Below are 25,020 nucleotides of genomic sequence, written 5' to 3' on the forward strand. Positions count from 1 at the left end.
CACTGGGTAGCTTATCGGATTGCACTTTAAACAGCTCCTCTGACCAAGAAAAGGGTTTAAGACTTCAATAAAGACTATTGTTCAGAAATTGTCAATGCTACACATTGGACAATCGGCTGCTTGTCTTTTAGCTACTGGTGTATTTCCATGGAACACTGAATCTTTGGTTCAAGGAGCCTTTGCAGAGAAAAGGGAAAAACTTGCTGTACAAAAGATTTGGAGGAAAAGGTGGGAATCAATTTTGAATGGATAATGCTACATGAGAAGTGGGAATAAGCGTAGAAGGCAACAAAATAAGCATATCATGTGAGAGGTGTGAGGGCAGGATGAACTCTCCAGCCTGACGTGTTGAGAGTCCTCAAACTCATCAAAGGTGAGACCAGAATGGGCAGGGAAAACATCACAGAAAGTCTGATATTTGGTTGTGAAGTCATTATTTCTGAGGACTTAAAACCATAAAGTGACAGTTGTAAGAAAATTCTTTGCTAGGCTTACTTCCCCCCCCCCCCAGAACATAGTCACTAGAGAGTTTTAACTACTGGATCAGGTAAGTGACAGGCTTGTCTGGAGCACAATGGGGAAGTGACCGTGGCAGTCAGAAGTTTCAGCCATTGATCTCGTGACACAGAGCAGCTGGATGGCGGTGTGCATATACAAAGTACTCACCAGCTGGGCTGAACCCCAGGAACACACCCTAGAGCATAAAAGTAGAGCATGTGGACCTTGTTATGTTAGGAGCGCGTTATATCTAATATCTGGCTTTCTTGCAAGAGAGAGCTGGATCATGCAGTGAGAGTCCTTGCCAAGTGGGAACAAAACAATCCAAAACTCCGGAGAGCCTGAGGCTGTGTAATGGATCCCAGCCTGTTGTTCAGAGACTGATACCCAGAGAAGCTACCTTGCAAGAACCTGTTTCGTTTGCAGAGATTTTAATTATTTAGGTTAGATCTGTGTCTAATCTCCTTTTTGCTGTAAATGGGAAAGATTAAAGGCTTTTTTATGGATGAAATATTATTTTTACTTATTTTTACTTATTCAGCCATTCCTTTCATAATTAAAAATCAATGATGAATTGAAATTTGAAGAATTTGGCAAAACTTTTAAAGGGTAAGTTGCTTCACTGAAGCATTTATTGTATTATACATTTCATATTCAATCACTCTATTTGAATATAATGTCGGTGGCAAATATTATAAAGCTGGAATTATGTGGGAGAACAACAATGGCCACAAACTTGCAATGTGACTGCCATCAGCCCACAGGTCATTACAGGTTAAAAGCAATGCTTTCCAATTTAAGCTTGGACTAAAGTCCCACTTAAAGCAATAGTATTTTAGCACGTCTTTAAAGTTAGGCATATAATTAAGTGCTTTGTTGTAAATAAGTTTGCATGCTGAGGCTACTCAGTGCCTTGTGTGATCAGGCTTTAATTATAATTGCACTGGATATACAGGCTTTGATGCTCCTGGTTGAAAAGAAGATAATGATCCATAATGTGCTTTTAAAGTGTAGACAGTGAACATCTGGAAGAGTTAAGATGAAATCAGGTAGCCAACTATGATGAATCTTTTGATTTATGATGATCACATCTGCCAGAGAGTCTGCAAACCTAGGTACTATATAGAGGTAAAATGAAAAAGTGTTAATCCCCATGATATGTGAATACATCAATTTGTGCACCGTTTTTCACTTTTATTACTCCTTGAGTTAACTTCAGATTTAAGGACTTCTACATTTACTTTGATAAACTCAAAAAATTGTCAGAATAAATAAACATATCACATCCAGCAATATTTTGTCACTAATATATTATCTGAATTATATTTATTGTTCTAATGTACCTTTCACAGAGCTTTAAATTTTATCATACTCTCTGCATAGCCGTAAAGCCATTTCCATTGCAAACTTGTAACAGTAACAGATAGCAGCCTTCCAGGGATAGGCTTCTGAGAAATTTATTTCACCTCATGTTGTTCAGCCACCCAGTGAATGAATTTGTTTCCATGACAGATAAGGATTGCACAGATCACTTTTTAAATGTTCATGGAACACCGTAAATCAGTAGTAGGGAAAAAAAGGAAAATGCAGGATCTAACTATTTTTTTTGTTTTCTTTAATCCTCCCAGTTCATGTTGTAGAAGTGTCAAATGTGCAATGTTTCATTAGCAGTCATTAAAAAAACTGAGAAATATTGTTTAGATAACCTTTCATTTCTCCAAAGTCCGGATTGCTTTTTATTTATTATTTTTCAAGAGGTGAGTTGAGCCTTTTCTTCTAGCCGATATGCACTGAAATCAATAAAGCTGGATTTCAGCAAAGTGTATTTCAACATCAACGTTGTTAATAGAGAAAGACTTACAACTCAAAGCCTGATTAGTGCATGCACCTCTACTGCAAAGATTTACAGAATAGGTTTATTTTGACGCACTATGAGCCCCTATTGACTTGAGTGGTCTACTCAGAATGCATGAGATGAAGTATAGATGCACTCACGGGTTCATGTTTACAATATAAACAGGTTTGTCTCATCAATACAGATACAAAAGACCACAAAGATGAAAACGTCTCTAGACCTGGGGAGGCTGTCAATTGGTTAGCCTACATTAAGAGATTTTTACACAGATGTGGCTTTCATAACACTGTATGTGGGCTTTTTTTGCCTTTCTGAGTTGGCGGCTGTGCTTCAAAGCCCATTTTGGCAGCCACGTATTAATGACTTTGTGATGCTGTGTTGAACCATTGATCCTGCAAAGTGTGCAAGCTCTGTGACAATGAAAGAGGCATCATGTTGCTTCTTTCACACTTTCTCTTTTCAAAAGCAGAGAAAAAAATCTTTAAGAAAATATTTTCAGTATTTTCATTGAAGCATTTTTGAAGAAAAACCTTGAAAATTGTCCCAGAGGGCTCTGGGAAGGTGAAAAACATCCCCTAAATTTCATATTACTGTTGACATACTTTTTAACATCTACATGCCAAAACTCGTGTGCGTTAATTTAAAGTGGAGTTTATAATTGTAATAGCAACCCTCAGCTTCAGAGGAAATAAAGTGTGAGGTGATGTAAAAAAGCGGCTTGTTAAGAATATTTGTTGCCAAGAGGGAAAGCAAGATTCCGTTCTGTCCAATTTTAAGTAATGAAGCAAGCATAGCCAGCCGCTGCCTTTGTTCACCCAGTGAACGGGTCAGCAGGAGGGACCAGCTCCTCACAGGCGGTTTGAACACTGGCTCCACCTGAGCAGCAGGAAAAATATTCCTGATTTTGATTTCTGTCAGAAAACCTAAGACCCAAGAACAGAGGCATTATGTAGATAAGCTTTAACACCATCTAGCTTGACCCATTTTCTAACTCCAGAGAATTTCGCCACAGATGAAACGAGAGTGTGTGAGAGTGTGTGTGCGTATGTGTGTGCGAGAGAAAAATTTAATCTTCTTCCCTTCAGCTGTCCAGGTGCTGCAGGCCTCCTCTAGTGTTGCTCTGAATGATTAGCCTTAGTTGTTCTACAGCACTTCTAGCAGCACAGAAAAACCCTGGGATTAAATGAAAAGCAGGACTCCGCTCTAGTGTTTGTATACATGTATGCCACTTCAGTGATACCAGTGAAACACAATTTGCTTATGGTACACGGGCAAGCTGTGCCAAAAATCTCTAATGATTGTTCTTCCCATAAATCTTGCTTTGCAGCATTATTTCACGCTATCTGTTTTCACTTCCAAAACAGCAAGGTGATATTAGACAATGTTTTTGGCACGACTACATGGTGCTCACCCTAGCTAATGAACTCGTGGCAAATTGGAAAATGTGGAGCAATTAACCTCACAGATCTTCAGGATGTGCATGACTTGCATATGGGAAGCGGTGGGAGAAAGGGCACCTGTCAAAGTTCACATGTAGGACTCTGCCACAACAAAAACAAGAGATGAAACCTCCTGACCTCCAGTCCTAGCTTTAATTCCCAGGTTGTGCTTTGGTTTTGTACTAACAGCACCTCGTTTGCTTTCAAAGTAGTTGCTCCATTCTATTTACTGGTGATATTTAATTGTGCCGTTTTATAAAGAATGTATTTGTTTAAACACTCTTTTTTTCAATGCAGAAAAGGATTCCCTTCAATAACTTCGTTATGCACTCTGAGGGTACTTTTGCACCAATACTGAAATATTACCTGAAGTTCCACATGCCCAATGTGGGACAGAAATACGCAACAATATGGAAATAGAAAATAACATTAATTAGTTGCAAAGGCAACAAAGTTTTTAAGCATAATACCTGGAGAATGTATTCATAATGGTGAAGTCAATGCAATGCATTGCTGTGTCAGTGTTTCACCCCGCCTCAGCCGGGCTGCAGCAGTTGTCTTTGCATTTAAATGGAGACCTTGGCAGAAATGAAACAAAATGCATTCAGCTCTGTAAACTACTGTAGTTCTTATTCTCTTTGCAACAGCTAAAAGCACGTGCAGTTACCTCATAGACTTCATTAAGACTCATCGGTTCAGGCTGTTATTTGAGCCCTAAATCAAAGTCTAACTGCAATGCTATTGTCTTTCCTTTGCAGATCTGGCATTGTCTCAGCCCTTGCAAGATATTCAAGGAGCTTTCTTCATAGTTTAGTACATTTATCTTCAGTACAGGCTCTTTTGCTGCAGTTTTCCACTGCTGTGCTCCATTAAAAGTCTATTATGTGATATTCATCTAATCTAATATTCTCCACTCCCCAATTTTCTGAAAACTGCCAACATAAAACCCTCTTGTTCTCCAAGAACTCCAAGTGACACGATTTAGATGGGAGACCTGCAAAATTAATACAACATTGTTCTGTAGTTTATTAACATAACTGATCATTAAGGATTGTTCTGCAGTTTAGCTGTTTTGCCAAGGGAAACCTAAAGTGCTTGTGGTTATTAGGTTTGGGGCTCCTGATTTGTTAAATCTCCCCTCACCCAGCTGTACTGCCAGGAAATTGTGTATGTTCTCTTCTGGTTGAAATTGTAACCACCGGGATCAGTCAGACTTGTCATCACTTTTGATAAGTTCAACGATAAGGTGCCAATATCACATTGATATCTCAGCTTCAGTAAATACCTTTGCCATTTTACACCTCATGCCTTTGAAGTTTTTGTGGAGACAATCATTCCACCATTTATATGCTGCAGACACATTTTCATGCCATTTTTCCTCACTGTGCAGTTGCAGTTTCTCTGGCGACCTTAGCTTAACCCCATATACTCATTCTTTGCTCGCACTGATCTTCTTCACCCTGCATACTCCACGTAATTAAATTTAGCACCAATTATGCTCTGAGTTTCTGTTCTAATACAGTTATCAAAGATTTTAAGCTCTTTAAGCTTCTTTTTTTTTTTTCCTTTTCCTTTTCAGTATATGAAGGATGGGATTTTAGACGTTCTCAGGACTTAGATTACAAGCTTTTATGAGAGAAATGTGAAAAACACACTGAATTTAGAGATTCTTCACACATTTTGAAATAAAGAGATTCTAATGTCTCCTGTTTATCAGAAATATTTCCATTAAATACATCCTGGACTACATTTTCAGCAAAGTATATCTTTCTGGCTGTTTTGAATGGAAATGAAAGCATTTGATTCAGAAGCCTGTGAATAGCATGACATTCTTGGATTTTGTCTTGGTTTAATTTTTTTTTTAATATTAATCGCCTTAGCTTATTCTGTGTGTGATAATGTATTCAAAAATTAATTATTTTTCCACAGATTCAAAATTTATTAAGCCGTCCAATATTTCTATAAATCACAATGTTGGTGTTTAATTTTCATAACTGCAGGCAATTTTCCAATACACAAGGTTTTAATTAAATAGGTATTTCGTATATAACATCACAAGAATACACTCAAATAAGGGAGTTATCATATTAAAAAGTCTTAGCAAACAAAAGCAAAAAAAAAAATTTCTAAGCTTAGCTTCTCAATTTCAATTAAGGATTCCTAATTCACTGTTTTAGCTAAATGCCCACTGCTGCCATTCTACTTCACAAAGACTTCTCTTGATATCATTGACCATCCTGTGAAGAAATATGAGGATCAGAACCTTCTCCAGATAGGGACTTGGTCCATCAAAAGTTTATGCCTTCTATAAGGCCATGATCGTTATTAACTTTCCCAAGTATTTTGTATGACCAGAATCCTAGCATATGAAAACGTGAGTGTTACTAGAGCAATTTCAGTTTATATTTTTCTAAATACAAGCCTAAATTAGTCTGAAAATAGACTTAAAATTAAGGACTCTCTAAAAAAAAAAAAAAAAAACAACTGGAGGATTCTCATGGCATTTAACAAAAATTTCACAATTAAAATGATCTCTAGAGGTCCCTTCCAACTCTGAAAACTCCATGATTCCGTGATTCCGTGAAAATCAACTTAGAGCATGGAAAGCTAGAGACTTGGAGATGGAAAATATACAGCTTAAGTAGTGTTGCAACTGAGTCCCAACTAATTGGAGAACTAGAGAAGTCTGTGAAAGGAGTGTTTAGAAGACCCATAAATCAGACCAGTTTTAAACTTCAGAGCTGTACTTTGCTAAATTTATTCATTCATCATGATAGTGGTAAGTTCTTATGCAATATGAAGCATCTTCACTACATGTACAAAACTGCTAGTTCTTAATACTGCTAACTAAAGCAGGTGTGAGTGTACAATACCACAAGACTCATACCATGTATTTAGCACTGATGTGTACAGGCCTTGATGGTCTTAGTCATGGACATCAAAGTGATCAGGTTTGAGAGTGTGTCATTGTTTAGCCCCAGCCAGCAACTAGGACCACACAGATGCTCATTCACTTTCCCTGGTTGAGATGGGGAAGAGAATCAGAAGAGTAAAAGTGAGAAAACTCATGGGTTGAGATAAAGACAGTTTAATAGGTAGAACAAAATCCACGCATGCAATCAAAGCAAAACAAGGAATTCATTCACTGCTTCCCCATGGGCAGGCAGGTGGTCAGCCACCTCCAGAAAAGCAGGACTCCATCACGTGTAATGGTTACTTGGAAAGGCAAAACACCATAACTCCGAATATCTCCCCCTTCCTTCTTCTTCCCCCAGGTTTATATACTGAGCATGACATCATATAGCATGGAATATTCCTTTTGTCAGTTGGGGTCAGCTGTCCCCGCTGCGTATCTTTCCAAATTTTTGTGCACTCCCAGTCTACTTGCTGTCGGGGCAGTATAAGGAGAAGAAACGGCCTTGACTGCTTAGCAAAAATCAAAAACACCAGTGTGCTATCAAACCATTTTTGAACCAAAATCCAAAACATAGCACTACAGCAGCTACTAGCAAGAAAGTTAACTCCATACTAGCTAGAACCATGACAGAGTATTTTATCAAATGAAGCGTGAACTGAAGCAAATTTTTCATCATTCTTCTTCGTCATTCTTCATTCTTGATGTTTTATGCTATTGTGCTCTTCCCCCAAAGGGGTCTCCTGTGCTCTCCATACTGCTTATCTTCCTTTTTTTGTCTTGTCAGTCTGTGAGCAGGATGTCCCTCTTGATCTACAGTCCCTTGGGCTCATCTTGCTCTTTGTCCATCAAGTTTGGTTACTTGGGTACTTCCTGTGTGCCACTACATATGTTTTTGTTCCCCCTTTTGGTGGTCATATTGTTCATGTATTTAGGTAAAATAGTTTTATGTTGTATCGCATTATAACATCATAAATAATGCTTATACTGTTGTTGTTTACTTTATTATAGTATCTATTACATCTGGGTTTAAGGGAAAACATTATTAATTATATCCTGTTTAGTGCACTTTTAAGTGTCACAGATATTGCTTTGGTTGCAGTGGTGAGTTGTTACTAAAAGTAGTTCATTGGTTACCCTATATGTTTTCAATGACTTTCCAAAATATGTGGATCCATACCTCCTTTCATCAGTATCACTCCTTGAAAAAAAAACTTTCTACAGATTACCTGCCTAATGAAGTATTCTCATAAATAAAATGAAGTAAACCAGTAAAACATTTAGAGCAATAAAGTTGTGGCACTATTAAAAGATGAATCTGTCCCTGTGAAAAGCATTGGCTTTTCACTGAATTATGGAAAATGAGACTGGATCAGGATGTTAAAACATCTGGTCTATCTTCCTGCAGCAAAACCAGGACCACTTTAATTATATAATTCAGGACTGGTGATTGTCTTATCTTTTTAAAATATTTCAGTGATGAGCCATCCATAACCTTCCTAGGAAAAGTTATCTGGTGTTCTGTGCACTCAAAACACTTGCTCATACTGTTAATCTTGCAACTTAAACCAATTATTTCTTATTTGCACCAAACTGAGTGTGTGAAACAGTTTATTATCTTCCATTTTGTGGCTACCTCTCCAAATTTGAAAACTACACTCCTCAGTTTTTACTCTCATTATTCTCCCATTTTTTGATAGATGGCAGTCTGCCATTATTCATTATTAAAATAAAAATATCTTTCTTTTTTCTTTAAGGTTATTTACTTAACCAAGTGAATATTTTTTGAAAAAAAAAAAAGTTATAGCTGAATATTTTGTTTCACAAAAAAGCTTAAAGAAAAAAATTAACCAACAACCAACTGACTGTTTTGAGGGGGTTGCACTGCCAAGCAAGAGCAAACAATTATGGAATAAATTTATCAAAAGAGAAATAGTGAATCAAGCCAAATTCTATTCTCAGTTGAATTTACAGATATATCTTAGTTGAAATGGGAGTAGCATTTTTCCCAGTATCTAGCATTGAATCTTAATCAGGTGGATTAGCAGAGAAAAACATACAGCTGTGTCTTTCTGGTATCTGTGGTGTTTGGATTTTTTTATGTTGGCAAATACAACATAAAACTTTATAATTTTGTTTATACTTGAAAGCTAGCCAAACATTTGACTAGATCACTTATATTTGTTCCAGAGAGTCAGTTTTTCTTTGATCCTAATGGTCTTTGCCTAAAGGTATCAAGGGCTACCTTGATACTTATTCCCTAACAAATTATCTACCATGCTTAACAGCTGGGACACAGAAAAAGAGACAAAGGTTTCTGAAGTTAAAAATAAACAATTGCACACAGCAGGGACACTAGATTTAATTTCTTAGAATATCTTTTTAAGAAGTCGTGTCAAGTTATCTATAAATACTGACAAAACTCTTTCCAATGCAGTATTCATAAAAGAAATGTTTAGCCCGGGTTTTAATAATGCAATGCATCAGCAGTCAATTGCAAATTTAGCTTGCGCATAAAATATCTGAAAAAAAGGTATTCACATACACACTGGGAAATTAAAGAAAAATTCTTTATGGATTTGATGCTATCTCCTATAATACTAAAAAGTCAGGAACAAAAGAAGAAGGAAAAACAAGATAAAAGAATTAAAATAATTATGGAAACACTATATTTTTACATCACTGCAGCAAATTTTCCTCAGCTGAAAAGCTCAGCAGTAGAAGATCCTATAAAATGATAAATGGGGCACTCAACAGACAATCTGAAAGCAGAGATTTGAGTCTTTTTAGCAACTCTGAGTTATGCAAAGTTTCATACTAACTTCTTGCAATGGTGAGCACATATTAACAGAAATGAAACTCAGAAATAATTTCATTAAGGTCCTAATACATCCTAATATTCAATTGGAAGAATCTGCAGATGTTTCAGATTCTTTGGGAAGTATTTCAGAATTTGTTTTACCAAAATACATGGAAATACCTGTACTGGCTTTGGCTGGGATAAAGTTAGTTTTTTTCATAGTAGCTGGTATGGGGCTATGTTTTGGATTTGTGGTGAAACCAGTGTTTATAACAAAGGGATGTTTTAGCTATTGCTGAGCAGTGTTTACACAGCATCGAGGCCTTTTCTCCTTCTCACGCCACCCTACCAGCAAGTAGGCAGGGGGTGGGCAAAAGTTCTGGAGGGGGCACAGCCAGGACAGCTGACCCCAACTGACTGGGTTATCCCAGACCATATAATATCATGCTCAGCAATAAAAGCTGTGTGGAAGAAGGAGGAAAAGGGACGTTTGGAGTGGAGGCTTTTGTCTTCCCAAGTAAAAGTCACGCATGATGGCACCCTGCTGTCCTGGAGATGGCTGAACGCCTGCCTGCTGATGGGAAGTAGTGAATGAATTCCTTATTTTGTTTTACTTGCACACACAGCTTTTGCTTTACTTGTTAAATGTCTTCATTTCAACCCATGAGTTTTCTCACTTTTACCTTTCTGATTCTCTCCCTCATCTCACCTGAGGGGAAGTGAGCGAGCGGCTGCATGGTGCTTAACTGCCTACTGGGGTTAAACCATGGCAATACCATACCCCAAAATGACAAAAATTATGAAAAATATACATCTGTGGAGTGCCTGCAAGTCATGGTCATGAGACGCAAGTGAGGCTTGTTTTCAATTACAGTGTTGGAATGGGAAGTAATTTCACTGTCAGCAATAAAGCTGCCATTCCTTGCTACTAATTTGCATTTAGCTCATGAAATAGTTTGGTCTGATGGTCCTGGAGTTTGGAGTCTATTCACAGAACAAACACAAAATGGGAAATTGCGGTGCATAGTGTAAAATTTCTCCCAATATGTCTCAGCTAAGATTTACATGAACTACCTCCAAGGGTTATAAGATGGTTGCTCTCTATACCCTTTCAATCAGCCTGATAGTCTGCAGCGAATACCAAGATGACTACAATGAATGGTTATGTTTTCATAATTAGGTAGTGAACTGCTTGAACAACTGCTTTCAGTAGCACATATATATATGCATATATACATATATGCACACAAACATACATAAATATACATATACACATGTACGTTGGGGGCAAATACATACACACGTGCATACACACATGCACACAAATGCTCATGTACACACACACATACATATGTGTATGAAATTACCAGGAAAATAAGAAACATAATATTACATCATCCTAGCAGGGTTTTTTATCCTCAATGTATATCAGTAGTACTTGTCAAAAAAATAACTATTTGAGACCGCTATAGAGGGTACTTGTCAAAAGGTTATTTATGTGAGACCTGTATAGATAAACTTTTACTAGTGTTCAATCACCAAAGCAAGGCAGAAATGTATTTGTGTAAGACAGCTTTGATTAGAAATGCTGGAAAACGTTGGACTCTGAAAATTACTTCAGTTATCTATCACATTATTTATCTTTATTAGTTGGGAAAAGAGTCACTAATTGCTAACAAACTAAAAGCCCAAGAGGAGATCCAGTCTAGGCTATATAAGTTTCCTATTGAGTTACACAATGCAGGCAAACTAGTATCTTTCTCATTATGTGACTAGATGTGATGGCAAATAGTTATTGTACCTTAAGTTGTATTCCCATGATATCCTCATGAGATGCAACATCTTGTTTTTAAGAGGGCCTTGAGGGCAGCAGATAAACATATAGATGTAACCTGAATACAGAATCATGTGCTCATAAAAGATATTCACTGTTAGTGTCCATAAGGAACACAACACCATTCATCTATAATCATTATGAAATCTCCAGTTAATCAGTAAAAGTTTGATGCCAGTTGTGATAGTTATTTTCAATGTCTCAAGTGCTTGAAGTTTGATTTGTTGCTTGTTTTGACTCCTTAGTGCTGAATAAAATCCAATCTAAAACTAAATTGCTTGCCTTCTTGACTCAGGTTTCATTAAGCAAGTATATTAATAACATGAATGATCAAAATGGGAAAGAATTAAGCTTATTTAGCAAACGTTTATGCAGTAATGTAAACATTCAGTTATTTTCACTTAAAAAGATGAATAAACAGGTCAAAAATATATAGGCCAAACACACAGTGGAATTAACCTGTATTTCTTATTACTTGGATCTAGAAGGCCATTTGTCTTCAGAAGAATGATTTTATTTCTGTTCCATTATTCATTTGGCTGTCTGAATAGGAATAAAATTGGATTTCCTTATAGAATTGCTGATTCATTCAGAGATTAAGTTCAAATATTTGGTTAAAATTAAACCTGGAGCATAAACATTATTTTTCATTTCAGAAGACTGTAGTTCTTCCTTTTTTGTTAGTGTAATTTATTCAGAAATATTGTATTATTGCTTAGCAATTTGAATGCATTTTCACCTCCTAGAGAAGAATGTCCAAAACTTTACAGTTTATTGTTGAGTCTGAAGCCTTTTTACATACTCAAATACCACTTTTGACATGAACAAGACTTGTTATCCCTTTATCATGGTGTTGAAGAATGCCCACATTGCTCTACTTTGCTGATACCCACCTCAAGAGAGGGATAAACAGGGACCCTGTTGTCTGGCTCCTACACTTCAGCTTACTGAGCTTGGCTTTTCTCTATGGCACAGTTTCTTCTTTCTACTAGTTAGGCAAATAGCTTAAAGGTAAAGCATCAGCCTTTCTGCTATTACTCAAATACTGAAGGACTGATAAAAAATTCCTAACTTTGTGTTTTAAAAATAAACAAGGAAGTCTTTTTCAGCTGTTTAAAATTATATTTTGAGGGGTTATCTGTATCCTGGGAAAAACTAGAGTGATGATGAAATCGGTTTACTGATGTCTTTTTTTTTGCCTGAAATGTTTCCTTGATCACAACTTCCATAAGGCATCAGGCCAAAGATTGATCTAGCACAGTGGCCAATAGCAGATATTTAGAAAAAAAAACGAGCAACAAACCTGTAAGAAACAGGGCAGGTAGAGAATGCTCTTCCATCTGGTAAAAGTTTCCAGTGATCTGTGAGTAAGTATTAGCAGTCAAACTCTAGGTCTTTGCTCCAAAAAATTATCTATTACATTTTTAAGCCATTTAGACCTTTGACTTTCATGATACTCTGAGGTAAGGAGGTCCACAGTGTAATAATGACTTGTATGAAAACAATAGTTCCCTTTGGTCTCTCTAAAACTTCTTTCTCCTACTTGTGTTGGCTGAGCCTCATACCTTTCATGTGTTAGGATTAACTAGTGAGTAACCATTCCCAATGCCCCTGCCATTCACCAGCGATAGAATTCCAACATATCAGTTTCCTGAGGCTACAGGTTGATGAAATGAAGTCGCATCTCTGTATGTCTTGGTTTTCCCCTTCTTAGTCATATGACTGAAAAGAGGGTTTTTTTCTTTTCCTTTTTAAGCTTTTCTATTATCTTTATCTGCACTGACCATATATCTTGCAGTGATCCCATTGGTATACTTCATTATTTGCCCAGATATTTTACCATGTAGCTTACGTTAGTTGTTTCCAGCATTACTTTTTCTAACATTTATATACACTTCCATGCTTGCTTGCTGATCCTATATCTGCTTTTTACCACTATATGCCCCTTGTCTAGCACACCTGTAGAAGTGTTCACTCTATGATCCACAGTTTTACAGACTCTCCACATACTACTGACTTAGAAACTTAAAGATATCTTTCATGTTCCCCTGATTTTGATATTGATAGATGTCAGCTGTTTTAGTTTATTATTTACCACATTGCTTGGCTCTCTTCCTTCCTCCTGCTATTTCCGTCTGAGTAATGGCAAATTGAAATTTCCACTCTCTAGTTTCAGATGTGCTATCTTTCAGCAATTGCTAATGCAACTAGAAAAAACTGTATTTTATTTTCAAAGTGTATTTTATTTGCAACATCCTGTCCTAGAACAGATACCAGCAAAAGCATCAAATAAATTCATGTCTAGATTTATGTGAATAAAGTAGTCCAAAATACTCCATTCAACTAATTATGTTATTTCATCTACTTCACTTCACGGTTATTCTTAAAGAAACTCTTTACATATTCTTGGAATCAACAATAAAAAAATGGAGCAGAGATGTACAGGTGTATCAGGTTAAAAGCATAAAAACTACTACTAACAAATCCTTTTCTGTCATGTGCCTTTATTTCTTGTAACTTTTTCAAAAGGCAGCCAAGCTGCTTTTGTTTGTTTGTTTGTTTGTTTTATTATTTTAACAAGCTAGACAAATAATTGAGCTTGAAAGTAAAAAAAGCAACAAAAATAAATAAAATAACCTACAAGAACGTGTTAGCCTAAATGTCGATAACTAATTTTCACTCTCTAAATGTATTCTAAATTTTGGAACTACGAAAGCTGACTGTAAGTACTGTAAAAACTGCAAGTGGTGTGCACACAACCCCCTGGTAGAGCACATTTGTGTCCCAAGCCTGCATTGGGTTGTGCAGAACTGGAATCCCAACCTGAGCAGGAATCGCTGAGCTGGAACAGAGACATATCTGTGCCTTTGAACTGGGCCCCTCAGCGCTTCCACTCTGCTTGGAGAAGCAGCTCACCAAAAGAAAAATGTAGCATGATGTCTGTAGCAAAGACGCAAAGTGTTGGGTGCTTCCCTGGCTTTGGATTTCATACATGCCGTGCATAAAAGAAAGTGAAGGACCCTGCAAGAGCAAGTGAAACCACGCAGAGGTCCTCTTCCCTTTGACAAGGTTTTTTTCTAATTCTCTCTGCAAGTGTAAATAAGAAGGAAAGTCAGACATTCGCACATCTTTTCTTGCAAATATGTCACATAGAGGAGAGCTGATAAGAGCTTGATTTGAACTCCTAGGTCCTATTTGCATGATATATGTGTGTGTGTATATATATGATTATAACCTCTTCTAGCGGGGTTTGGTATGCCCTGGCTTTGATTCTTATTTTACACTATTCACAATGTGAAATATACGCCCCTTTTCTCTGTGGGTGCTGAAAAGTGAGACTTAACTGACGCCCCTTGATGAGTCTCTCACACCTATGATAGCTGTGAGGAAGTAATGACTTATCAACGGGAGCACTGGTGTTCACAAGTCCTGGTGTGTTACCCAAACAAATAAACAAGCACAACAGGAAAAGCTTTGCCGGGCAGTTTATTGCTGACACCCTGTGAATATGACCCTTTTACCCCTAATTGCCATGGGCATATCTAACCAAAACACTTCTTTCACTAAATTACCTATAAAACACTCATGAGGATGTGTTTCACAATATACTAGTCGAGATACAGTTCACAGCGATAATGTGAGATGTACATACTCCAGCCTTGGCAGCAGCTAATTTTAGATTATCATGCTCCATTACTTCCCTAACAATGGTATAGGATGACCCACTTCTCTGCTGTATTTCTCTATTTGCAGATTGGGGAGCCTGGTTGTGCCTTAATAAGCCTTTTCCACCCTCTGTCCCACCACTGCTAAAACAGGTAGCATCCTGCAGTCTGACTCTACGGCCTACCGTGAAGTCTGAGACGTTCATGGACCTCCCCATGTTGGGACTATTCCCAACTAAGAAGCAAATCAAGGAGAGCTTAGGAGCAGTCTTTAATGCAAGACGTCCCCATCTGCCTCTGCATATTTAAACAATGTGTGCCAGAACCCTTATACTAAAATCATTAATATGGTTGAGGCCAAACTGTTCACACTTGGAACTCTAACGTGTCTTTTGTTGTGTTGCATTTTTATTTTAAGCAGTAGAGGTCCCGGTTAGCATGAAAACCAATTGCTTGTTTTTCTTAAGTACTGAGGAACAGCTTAAATATAACCAACAATTCAATAAACAAAATTAAATGCACTGGAATACACTACCTGAAATACAGGTGGAGATGTTACCAGTCAAAACATCACCAGAAGACGGTAAGCTCCCTACCATCATAAACACGGTACCTTTTTTCATTTTATTGCAATAAAAATGACTGTGATGGGCTAGCCAAGACTTTAGAATTTTGATTAGGAATCCTTTTATTTTAAATCAGATGGATTGATAATCAGTTGAGGTAGTGCCAAATGGTAATAATGAACAAAACACTTATTAATGTTTCATTGGTATTCTCCCTATTTCCAACCTTTTGCATTCTGAGTCAAGTGATATATTTACCCTTTAAAAATTGCAAAGAGAAATAAAGATGTGAAATACATAGCAGTCATACATTTTTTTAATTTTCTTTCTCATATGACACAGTTGATCCATTATTTGTTTTCTTTAAGGTCTTACTGATTATTGCCAGAATATTAGTTCACTTTATACTGTCTAACATAAGATGTGGAAACACAGCACTTGTAATCCTGAATATCTTTTTTTACACAGAAAATTTATTAACATTAAGATAGAAACAGTGCGCAGTAACCCTGATTCAAATTAATGACTGCTATTAACAAGTAGCCCTGTGAGTATGTGAAAAAATGAACAGCATTTTCCTATGGATTTTTTTTCCTCTGGCTTTTTTTTTTCCTCTTTTTTTCTAAGTATATTCAAGCTCCAGCTGAAACTTTCTTGCATTTGGGGGACAGAGTTCTCCTTTAGGTGGATTTTCTGGTGAATTGATAAGAGTTAAACACACAAGCCACTCTTTCATGTTAATAGAATATGCTTTCTTTATCTGTAAAACTGTCCTTACTAAAATGCTAAGTTGGTTGAAGCTATCAAGTAAGTTCAAACACCAGTAGGGAAGACAGACATCTACCCCATGCTTTCATGAACACTTCATTTCCTTTGGAAGTTGGGCTAAAATTTTACTTAATGAGAATTCTCAATAAAATTGAGTATAATATTCATCTGTATGTTTGTTACGGCATTACAGTTGCAGATTTGAATAAAGATAAATGTATACATACTATTCTACAGAGGGACAACAGAATTGTGTCACACGAGGCTTTAGTGTTTGAGATGAAAGTGATTCTCCACCTGAAGGAAATAATGAAGACAAAATCTTTAGAAGTGGGATCTATGCGGTATTCTTGTAAATGGGTCAAGGAATTTAGAATTAGTTCAGAACACCAGAAAAACGCAGGACAAATGGGAAACCATAAAAACAGTTTGCATGACAGAAAATTTGTCTGCTCTGTTCCATGTACCTGTTGATCCTACACATCAGCTGTCTTTATTTGCGGCTTTAGACCATTACCACATAATTATAGGTTTTGGGTTTGGTACTACCAGAAAGATTGTATGATGGGAAGAAATTTCTTGCAAAAATGTCTTCCAAAAATTATCTTTTTTTCTAACTCAATTTGCAGATTTCAGTAGGAGGAAAATAAAAATAATAAAAAAAGCCTCTAGGTGTCCTGCTGTACATGTTTTTTCCATTAGCTTTGTCTGCATCAAGTATCCCTGCTCAGACACGGCCTCTAACAATCCACTTCAGACGTGCTACGAAGGGAGCAAAGACTTAGGAACATAGCAAAAGACCATTACCACAGCACACATACCTTCCAAAGGTAACGTCTTGGCTACTAATGTATAACTCTGTCACATGTTTGAACTGCAAAGTGAAAAGAAGAAACTCTTCTTTCCAAAAACGCTCAGGAGGCCTCATTTCGGCAGATTTGCAGATAGCTGAACAAATTTCACCAGTATGTAAGTGAGCAACAATTAGAAATATAAGGAACGAATAGAGAGTGCAAGTAAAGCATCTCCTATATATTGCTATTTATTTATTCTAAACAGCAGAATCTGCTATTTATTCAGTGCCCACTAAATTAAGATTAAGAAGCCATGAAGAATAGTGCAACCTTACTTCCAAATATTTGGGAATTTACTCCAGTCTGTAAAATTTCATCAAATTTTGTATTCTTCAGGTTTTGTGTCATGTAAATTCTAGGTATTAAGAACATATGATGGATTGCTTTTCTTATATCAAATAAAAACAAAGGAGAAAAGTAAAACACATAAGACTACTTTTGAATTATTAACCGATTATTACTGTCAGTGTCAAAGAAGAAATACTCCAATCCTCTGTCAACTATTTGCAAAATTTGTAAGGTATTTCTGCTAAAACCTGGTGGCACCCAGAAGATCCAGGACTCATTGTACTGCTTGCTTTGAATCAGATAAGAAGGGGATTTGAACAGGAGTAACTGCCACTTATCACTCATCCCCCCCCCCCCTTTTTTTTTTTCACATAATCAAAAAATACATAGGTAGTTTGCAGAAGATGAAATACTGCAAAGAAAGCGAATCCAGAGTAGGTTTCTCCCAGTACCATAGAATTTAACGGCGGCTCATGCAGAGAACAACATCCAACATTTCCCCTATACACATTCTTCCTACTACATTATGGGGAGAAAGGCAAGTATATAGGATGTTTCACCTTCTGGTCTGTACAATGTGGTGTCACTCCCACAGCCTAACTCCCAGTTTTGAGAACCTAATCCTCTGATGTTTTCTTTCAGCGAAAACTCTGTAATCAATTTGATTTGACGTTTCCAAAGGAAAACCAACTCTTCTCAAGGAAAAGAAACAAAAATACCCCTAAAACCAAAGCAAATAAAAACAAAAACTTCAAGCATATTGCAACTTTTCAACCAGATTCAAGGAGGTCAACAGACTGGTGGTTTCCACCCTTTCTGAAAGGAAATTTTAATTCAGATGGTGGGTCACCTGTCTGTCAAAAATTGTGCCTGTGAACATTGTGACATTAAATGAAGCCTCTACTGACTGAATATATTTATGAGCATCTACCACTGGGCCTGTGAGAGCAATTTTACATGCCTAGTTAAAAAGCAGTGATTGATAGACAAGAATATTGTGGTTTATAAGACCCTCTTTCATAATCTACAATGCCTTTAGAGTAACAGGAAGAAAGGAAATGAAATATACTTGTTTCTGGGTTATGTTGCCCAGACAGGCCCAGCCTTCCTGAATCACAGCTATACTCTTCTATTTTCCTTCTTTCATTCTGACATACATCTTCAGGGCTTTAAAACAAGGTGAAAGATGGCTTCAGCCAGAGGGACAAAAAATATACAGTCCTGGAGTCTTTTGGGACAACCCATAGAGTTAAGCAATACCTTCCCCTCAGAAGTAGTTCATAGCAACCTAATAGAGATTTTCCTTCAAGTCACCCTTTTCCCCAACTCAAAAGGGGAGAGCTGATCTTTGATGAAGTTGCTCTGTCTTTTATTCCTTTAGTTCACACAAAGACTCCAGGCCTTTGGGCTGCACTATTTCACTTTTTGTTTGTGGAAAATGAAGATATAAGGCATGTTGAAGGCATACAGAATGAAAATTCTGTCAGTTATTTAAATTTTGGGGCCTTAATAATGAAACAGTTGTGACTGAAGATCGCCTTTTTATATATTAAATGTGAGGCATTAATGGATAAAAATTGAAAATAAACAAACAGATACTGAACTGCAGGCACTGCAGGGTTTTAGTCTGGAAAATGCCAGAGGCCTCAGCAATGCACACTTTAGAATGGCTACTGCTCTTAAGTAATTAATAAGTAATTAGATGTCTCTAATGAAATTAAAATTATGAGCAAATGATTGGGCACATTATCTTACATTTGAATGTAACTCTTTTAATGGAACACATTGTCAATAGGAAAAAAAGTGTTTAACTTTCCAATGACCTTGTCATTCAGATTTGATTAAGTCTGTACTGCAGTTTTATTTCTTGTAGTGCCCATTACTGCTGGGGAAGACACATTTGAATTACTTGACAGTACTGGCATAATTTTAAAAAAATAAATCCTTGCAGCTAACTGTAAAATAATCCTTTTAACTCATCATGGAAATCTGTGTACTGTAGCAGAAACTAAGCAGGAAAAATCAGCCTCTATATTCAGCCAACGGTGTAAATGACAGAATATCGTTATTAAGAATGCGTATGGCTACATTAACTTAGCCTCCTAATTTTTTTTTTGTACAAAAATGTGATGCTACTGAAAATGAAATAAGGTATTTACATCAGCAGCCTCACAGGAATGTTAAAGTACGGCCACTTGGCTGGAGTCTCTAAAAATCACAAAATGTAGCTTCAGTGCAACTGCTTCTGCATCAGGCAAAGGAATCAGAGAAGAATTATCCTTATATAAGGGAAGTGTCTGCTAACAGAAAGTTATTGAAAATATCTCTGCCTCTTACCACACTCATGGCCCCAAACCCTCTGCAAATGAGGCCTGAAAGGTTTGAAAGCATGTTGCAGGACTCTAAGTAGGAAATGGTGCCTTACTGAAACTAGGTGGCTGAGGATCAAGAGACCCAGAACCAGCTTTCTGCTTCTGCCACCTTTATATCTGTGTGGATTTGGAATATAGCAGAAATGTGTCCAAAATACATAATGGGCACTGAAATTACAGTTTATCATATCCTTACAACTGAAGGAGTCAAAGTGGCCTTGGACGGTGCTCCAGCATAAGGGGAAACAAGCAGGAGGAGAATAGATTGCAGGTCTCTCTCGTCCTTTACATGCTTAACCAAGTTCATATCCTTGAGCAGTTAAAAATTCTTGGTGTTAAGAATGATCTAGAACTGTGCTTTGCTGGTTTGGGTTTAAGCTTATATTTTGCTAAAATATCTTTATTTTCCTCTTTAACTATGTTTGTGTTTAAAAGGATCTTAGGTACTCTGGCAAGCACAAAGGAAATTTTTTCTCTAGAAACAACCACAATCTTTGTTTCATAAACAGGCTGCAAAGAGCAACCATGAAGAAAAAACATAATCTTTGATTTGGCAAGGAGAAACTCTGTAAAGAAACAGTTTCTCTTTTGTGTACAGAAACTGTTCAGATTTTTTCTGCTCTCCAGCAGAATATATCGAAAACTTTCTATTGATTTATAGCAGGAGAAGCAAGCAACCTCAAACAGAAAAAAGGAAGCCTACAGAGGGAGATTCTCCCCCTCTACTCCACTGTCCTGAAACCCCACCTGGAGTACTGTGTCCAGCTCTGCAGCACCCAACAGAAGAAGGAAATGGACCTGTTGGAGCGAGTCCAGAGGAGAGCCGCAAACATGATCAGATTACTGGAGCACCTCTCCTATCAGGACAGGCTGAAACTGTTGGGGTTGTTCAGCCTGGAGAAGAGAAGGTTCTGGGAAGACCTTATGGAAGCTTTCCAGTAACTGAAGGGGGCCTACAAGAAGGCTGGAGAGGGACTTTTTACAAGGGCATGTAGTGATAGGATGAGGGGGAATGGCTTCAAACAGGAAGAAGGTGGATTTAGATTAGATACCAGGAAGAAATTTTTCACTGAGAGGGTGGTGAGGCACTGGAACGGGTTGCCCTGGGAAGCTGTGGAGGTCCCATTCTTGAAAGTGTTCAAGGCCAGGCTGGATGGGGCTTTGAGCAGCCTGGTCTAGTGGGAGGTGTCCCTGCCCATGTCAGGAGGGTTGGAACTAGGTGATCTTCAGAGTCCCTTCCAACCTAAACCATTTTAAGATTCTATGATTTCAGTCATTTCAAATCATACCAGAGTACTCTTTTCTCATTTTCATTTTTCATGTTAAATACTATTCAAATCTATTTGGTTTGAAAGATCTGTTCTGAACAATCTACCCTTGAATCATGAAGGGAGCTTTTAATTCTCCAGCATTTATATATTACCCAGACCCTCAATGCTCTTGAAATGCAAGCGCTTCTGTTCTAGAAAGAGGAAAGCATTTAGTCATGCATAAACGTTAGACAAAAAATTTAGGAAACATAGTGAATACTATGCCCTTATATCCCATAATGCAAACTGACAAGGAACTTGCGAAAAACAGTATGCAGATATCCAAAATGGAATCTCATCAGAAGAAACACACCCCTACTCCTCACTGAAAAAAAAAGCGTGTAATATCCCCCAGCCTACTTAATTGTTATATAAAGCTGTGACTTCTCCATGTCTTTCCTGAAAATACAAGCCTTCTTATAATGATACCCTCACCTATGCTGCAAAGGCCTCTGTGGTGGGTTGACCCTGGCTGGATGTCAGGTGCCCACCAAGCTGCTCTATTGGTCCCCTTCTTAACTGGGCAGGGGAGAGAAAATGTAACAAAAGGCTCATGGGTGGAGATAAGGATGGGAAGAGATCATTCAGCAATTACTGTCACAGGCAACAAAACTGTTGCCATGCAAACGCAATGCAGATTCCTAAAGGTTTGACTTTAACTCATAGACTCTGCTCTAAACCACAATAATTCTGTTGATTGAATAACTCTGCAGAATCACATGACTGTAGATTCACTGCAGGTAAAAAGCCTGGAGGCTGCAGATCAAAGAGAGGTCAGAAAGTGGCCTTTGCCCTCCCTGCAGTGTCAGGCAGGGCTCCCTGGGTCCCAGGCACGCACCCTCCTCCCCATCTAGCTGGGTGCAGCGCTGCCCTTGGTCACCCTCCTTGTTCAACAGCCGTCAAGGGGGTGATTAGTGCCTCCGTTCAGCCAGGCTGTGCAAGCAGTGCTGCCCTTTCAAGTGTTGTCAGCTGGATCTCATGAAACTTACTTTCAAGGATGGGATCTGCCTCCCTTGCAGCAGACTGGGAACGTTGTCATTTGTAGTGGAGGTAACCACTGGCAGAGAGCTGCAAAGAGTGCAGCAGGTGGTCTGTTGCCTCAGGTTCTCAATGGACCAATCTAGTAAAAATAAGTGAATAAATAAATACTTGAAAAACATCAGCAGTCAGACGCTTTGACGCTTTTCCTCTGGTGTTTCTCTATCGGCATCGTTAGCACTGACCCTGATCAGAATCACACTGCAAGTTTTTCAGTTGGCTGCATACATCTGGGTGGAACGAGAAAAAGCATTTTAAACAGTAGAAACACTAAAACAACAATCAATAATTTAGCAACCCCATCACTTATCTGTAGCCTTAACTCAGCGTAGACTTATCCTAAATGAAGCTGGCGCGCAGTTTCAAATCGTGCCAATTATTGTTCAAACATTTTACGCAACAGCTTATGCAAAAATAAAGCAATAATAAGCGGCAATCGGAGTATTTACAGGCAATTAATGACAATTTAGGGGAACTAAAGGCCCAATGCTTGAGCCGTAAGATGCAGTCATTAACTGCTTTGAAATTCCTAATCTAAGGTTATTAATATAAACTATGTGAAATTAATGAATAAAGGTAAAATAATTGTTTGATCCATTCTACTGTTTAATTAATGATGTAATCCTATTTTTATTATCAGTTTAATATGTAGAGTATCATGGGATAAATCAGATTGGATGGACCTCTGGAGGTTAAATAGTCCTTATAAACAGATGCAAATATATTTAGAATTTTACAACACAGATCTTTCCTTAGCATTTAAGCACTGTTACAAGCAAGACAACCTTCAAAGGAACCTAGTGAATTCATCACACACAATGCTCTTCACTGAAGCCTGGACTTGGTTCCTCCCTGTTTTTTATGATCCCAAGCATGATCAGAACCTCCTGAGTTGAGGGACAAAGGTCTCTCCACTGAATTTAGTGGAATATTGACATATATGGTAATATGAAAGACAATTTATAATCAGGAGGGGATAGAAAAGGACTTCTTAGAAGGAAAAGAGGACAGAGTAAGAAGAATGGACTTTGAGACTATTACAGGATAACCCCCTGGTTGTGCAAGGCTTTGAAAATTAAAAGAGGACCTCAGCTGTGGAGTAGAAGGAGATAAAGACTAAAAGCAGAAATAACAAAGTGGGTTGTCTGACATGATCAGAATGACAAAAGGAAGATATCTTACCTTTATTATTCTCAGCCGTGGAGAAGGTTGACATTTTTGACATTGTGCAATAAGTTCTTTAAATACGCACTTAGAAATTGTAGGAAATGAGTGCAGCCTTTAAAAAAAACAGCTGTATTGGTAAAATGTTCAAGTCTCACACCAACTTCCTCTCATTAAGTATGAAGCATTTGTCCAACATGTACCTTAACCACTTTGCACTCTCATCAGAGGTAATATGAACACTACCAACAAGCAATTCTCCAGGGCAATGTTAATACAAATTCATCAGCATAATTAAATATAATTTTTTCTTCATAAATTCTACTGAAATAAAACAAATAACTAGGGTGACAGTAACCGTGACCACAGCGCTTACCACATTAACATACATTCTAAACTTATTTTAGTTTATGTTCTTCAAAACCATCTGCAACAATTGACATTATTGTTGGCCTCTGTTTCAGCAGAAAAATCTGCTATAACAGAGCACAGAACAGGGATGTCCAAAGTAATTTTGCTTGGAAGACTCATGTGTTTTCTACAAAAGACATGGTAGTTGGGGTACTTGTTCTATGGCCTCTAGGGCCGGGCATTATATCAAGTCTTTAGCTGCACCTTTTTATGAGCAAAAGTCACTACAAAAATTGTATTCCTTTTTCTGTCCATTTCAGTTTTCATGGTAGCCATTCTACTTATATTTTATTAAAGCAATGAAAGTTAAAAAAATGACTTCACAGTACATTAATTTAATGTTAAGGGTCTAACGAGAACTGACAAAAGCAAAGAAATTCCAGCTTAAACTGTCATTCCACTCACTTGAAGTGACAACCTACACTAGAAATGTCCTCGTTTTGGTTTTAATTTGTATCTCTAATATTATTTTAACATATTGGCTGCAACTGTGTTATTTCAGAGCAATAAAAGAGGCAACTTTAATGGACATTTAGATAATGAGATACATCTTTAAAACGTCAAGCAGAAAATAAAAGCACCACAGCCTCTATTTGCTTGATGGGTTTGATGAGTGATATGCTCAATGCTTTCAAAAGGATGCCTGTACTTGGCTGTGAAAGTTCCAAACAATCATTTGCCATTAGCTTTGAGAACACCTTAGCGCAAGCTTCACCCCCATTAATTGACTGATTCACAGAACTAGCACTGGGAATAATAAAGATGTTTTAACTTGATATTTCCCTTTGACAAGAAATGTATATGGGTTGCATTGGAACGATATGCATAAAACTTGGGTTTGAATTGGGATGAGACTATAGCTTTGCAAGTTAACAGAAAATTTAAATGGCGCAGATCAGGTTTTCTTTGATGGTGAGCGCAGGTTTGCTAAAAATTTTATATCTTAATTGCTACTAATAAGTCCTAAGATTATTTATAATAAAAATAATTTGTTCTTGAACTTTGCCAACCCAGGATATCTGCTCTTGGCACTTCTCGCCCAGACACAGCAACACTGAGAAAGAGAACAGCAGTTGTGAAACCCCGACTCCGACTCCAGCTCTTTGGGTGAGAGCTGCTAAAATGATTGACGGCTTGCCCTTTAGACTCTGTGATGGTAAAGTGTATTCAAAATTTATGCAGAGTACAGTCCTTTAAATAATGTGCGAGTCCTGTTTCCATTCAAATGCTGAATTGACAGCCCT

The sequence above is a fragment of the Vanellus vanellus genome, assembly GCF_965231255.1.
Source record: "Vanellus vanellus genome assembly, chromosome: 1".
Taxonomy (NCBI): domain Eukaryota; kingdom Metazoa; phylum Chordata; class Aves; order Charadriiformes; family Charadriidae; genus Vanellus; species Vanellus vanellus.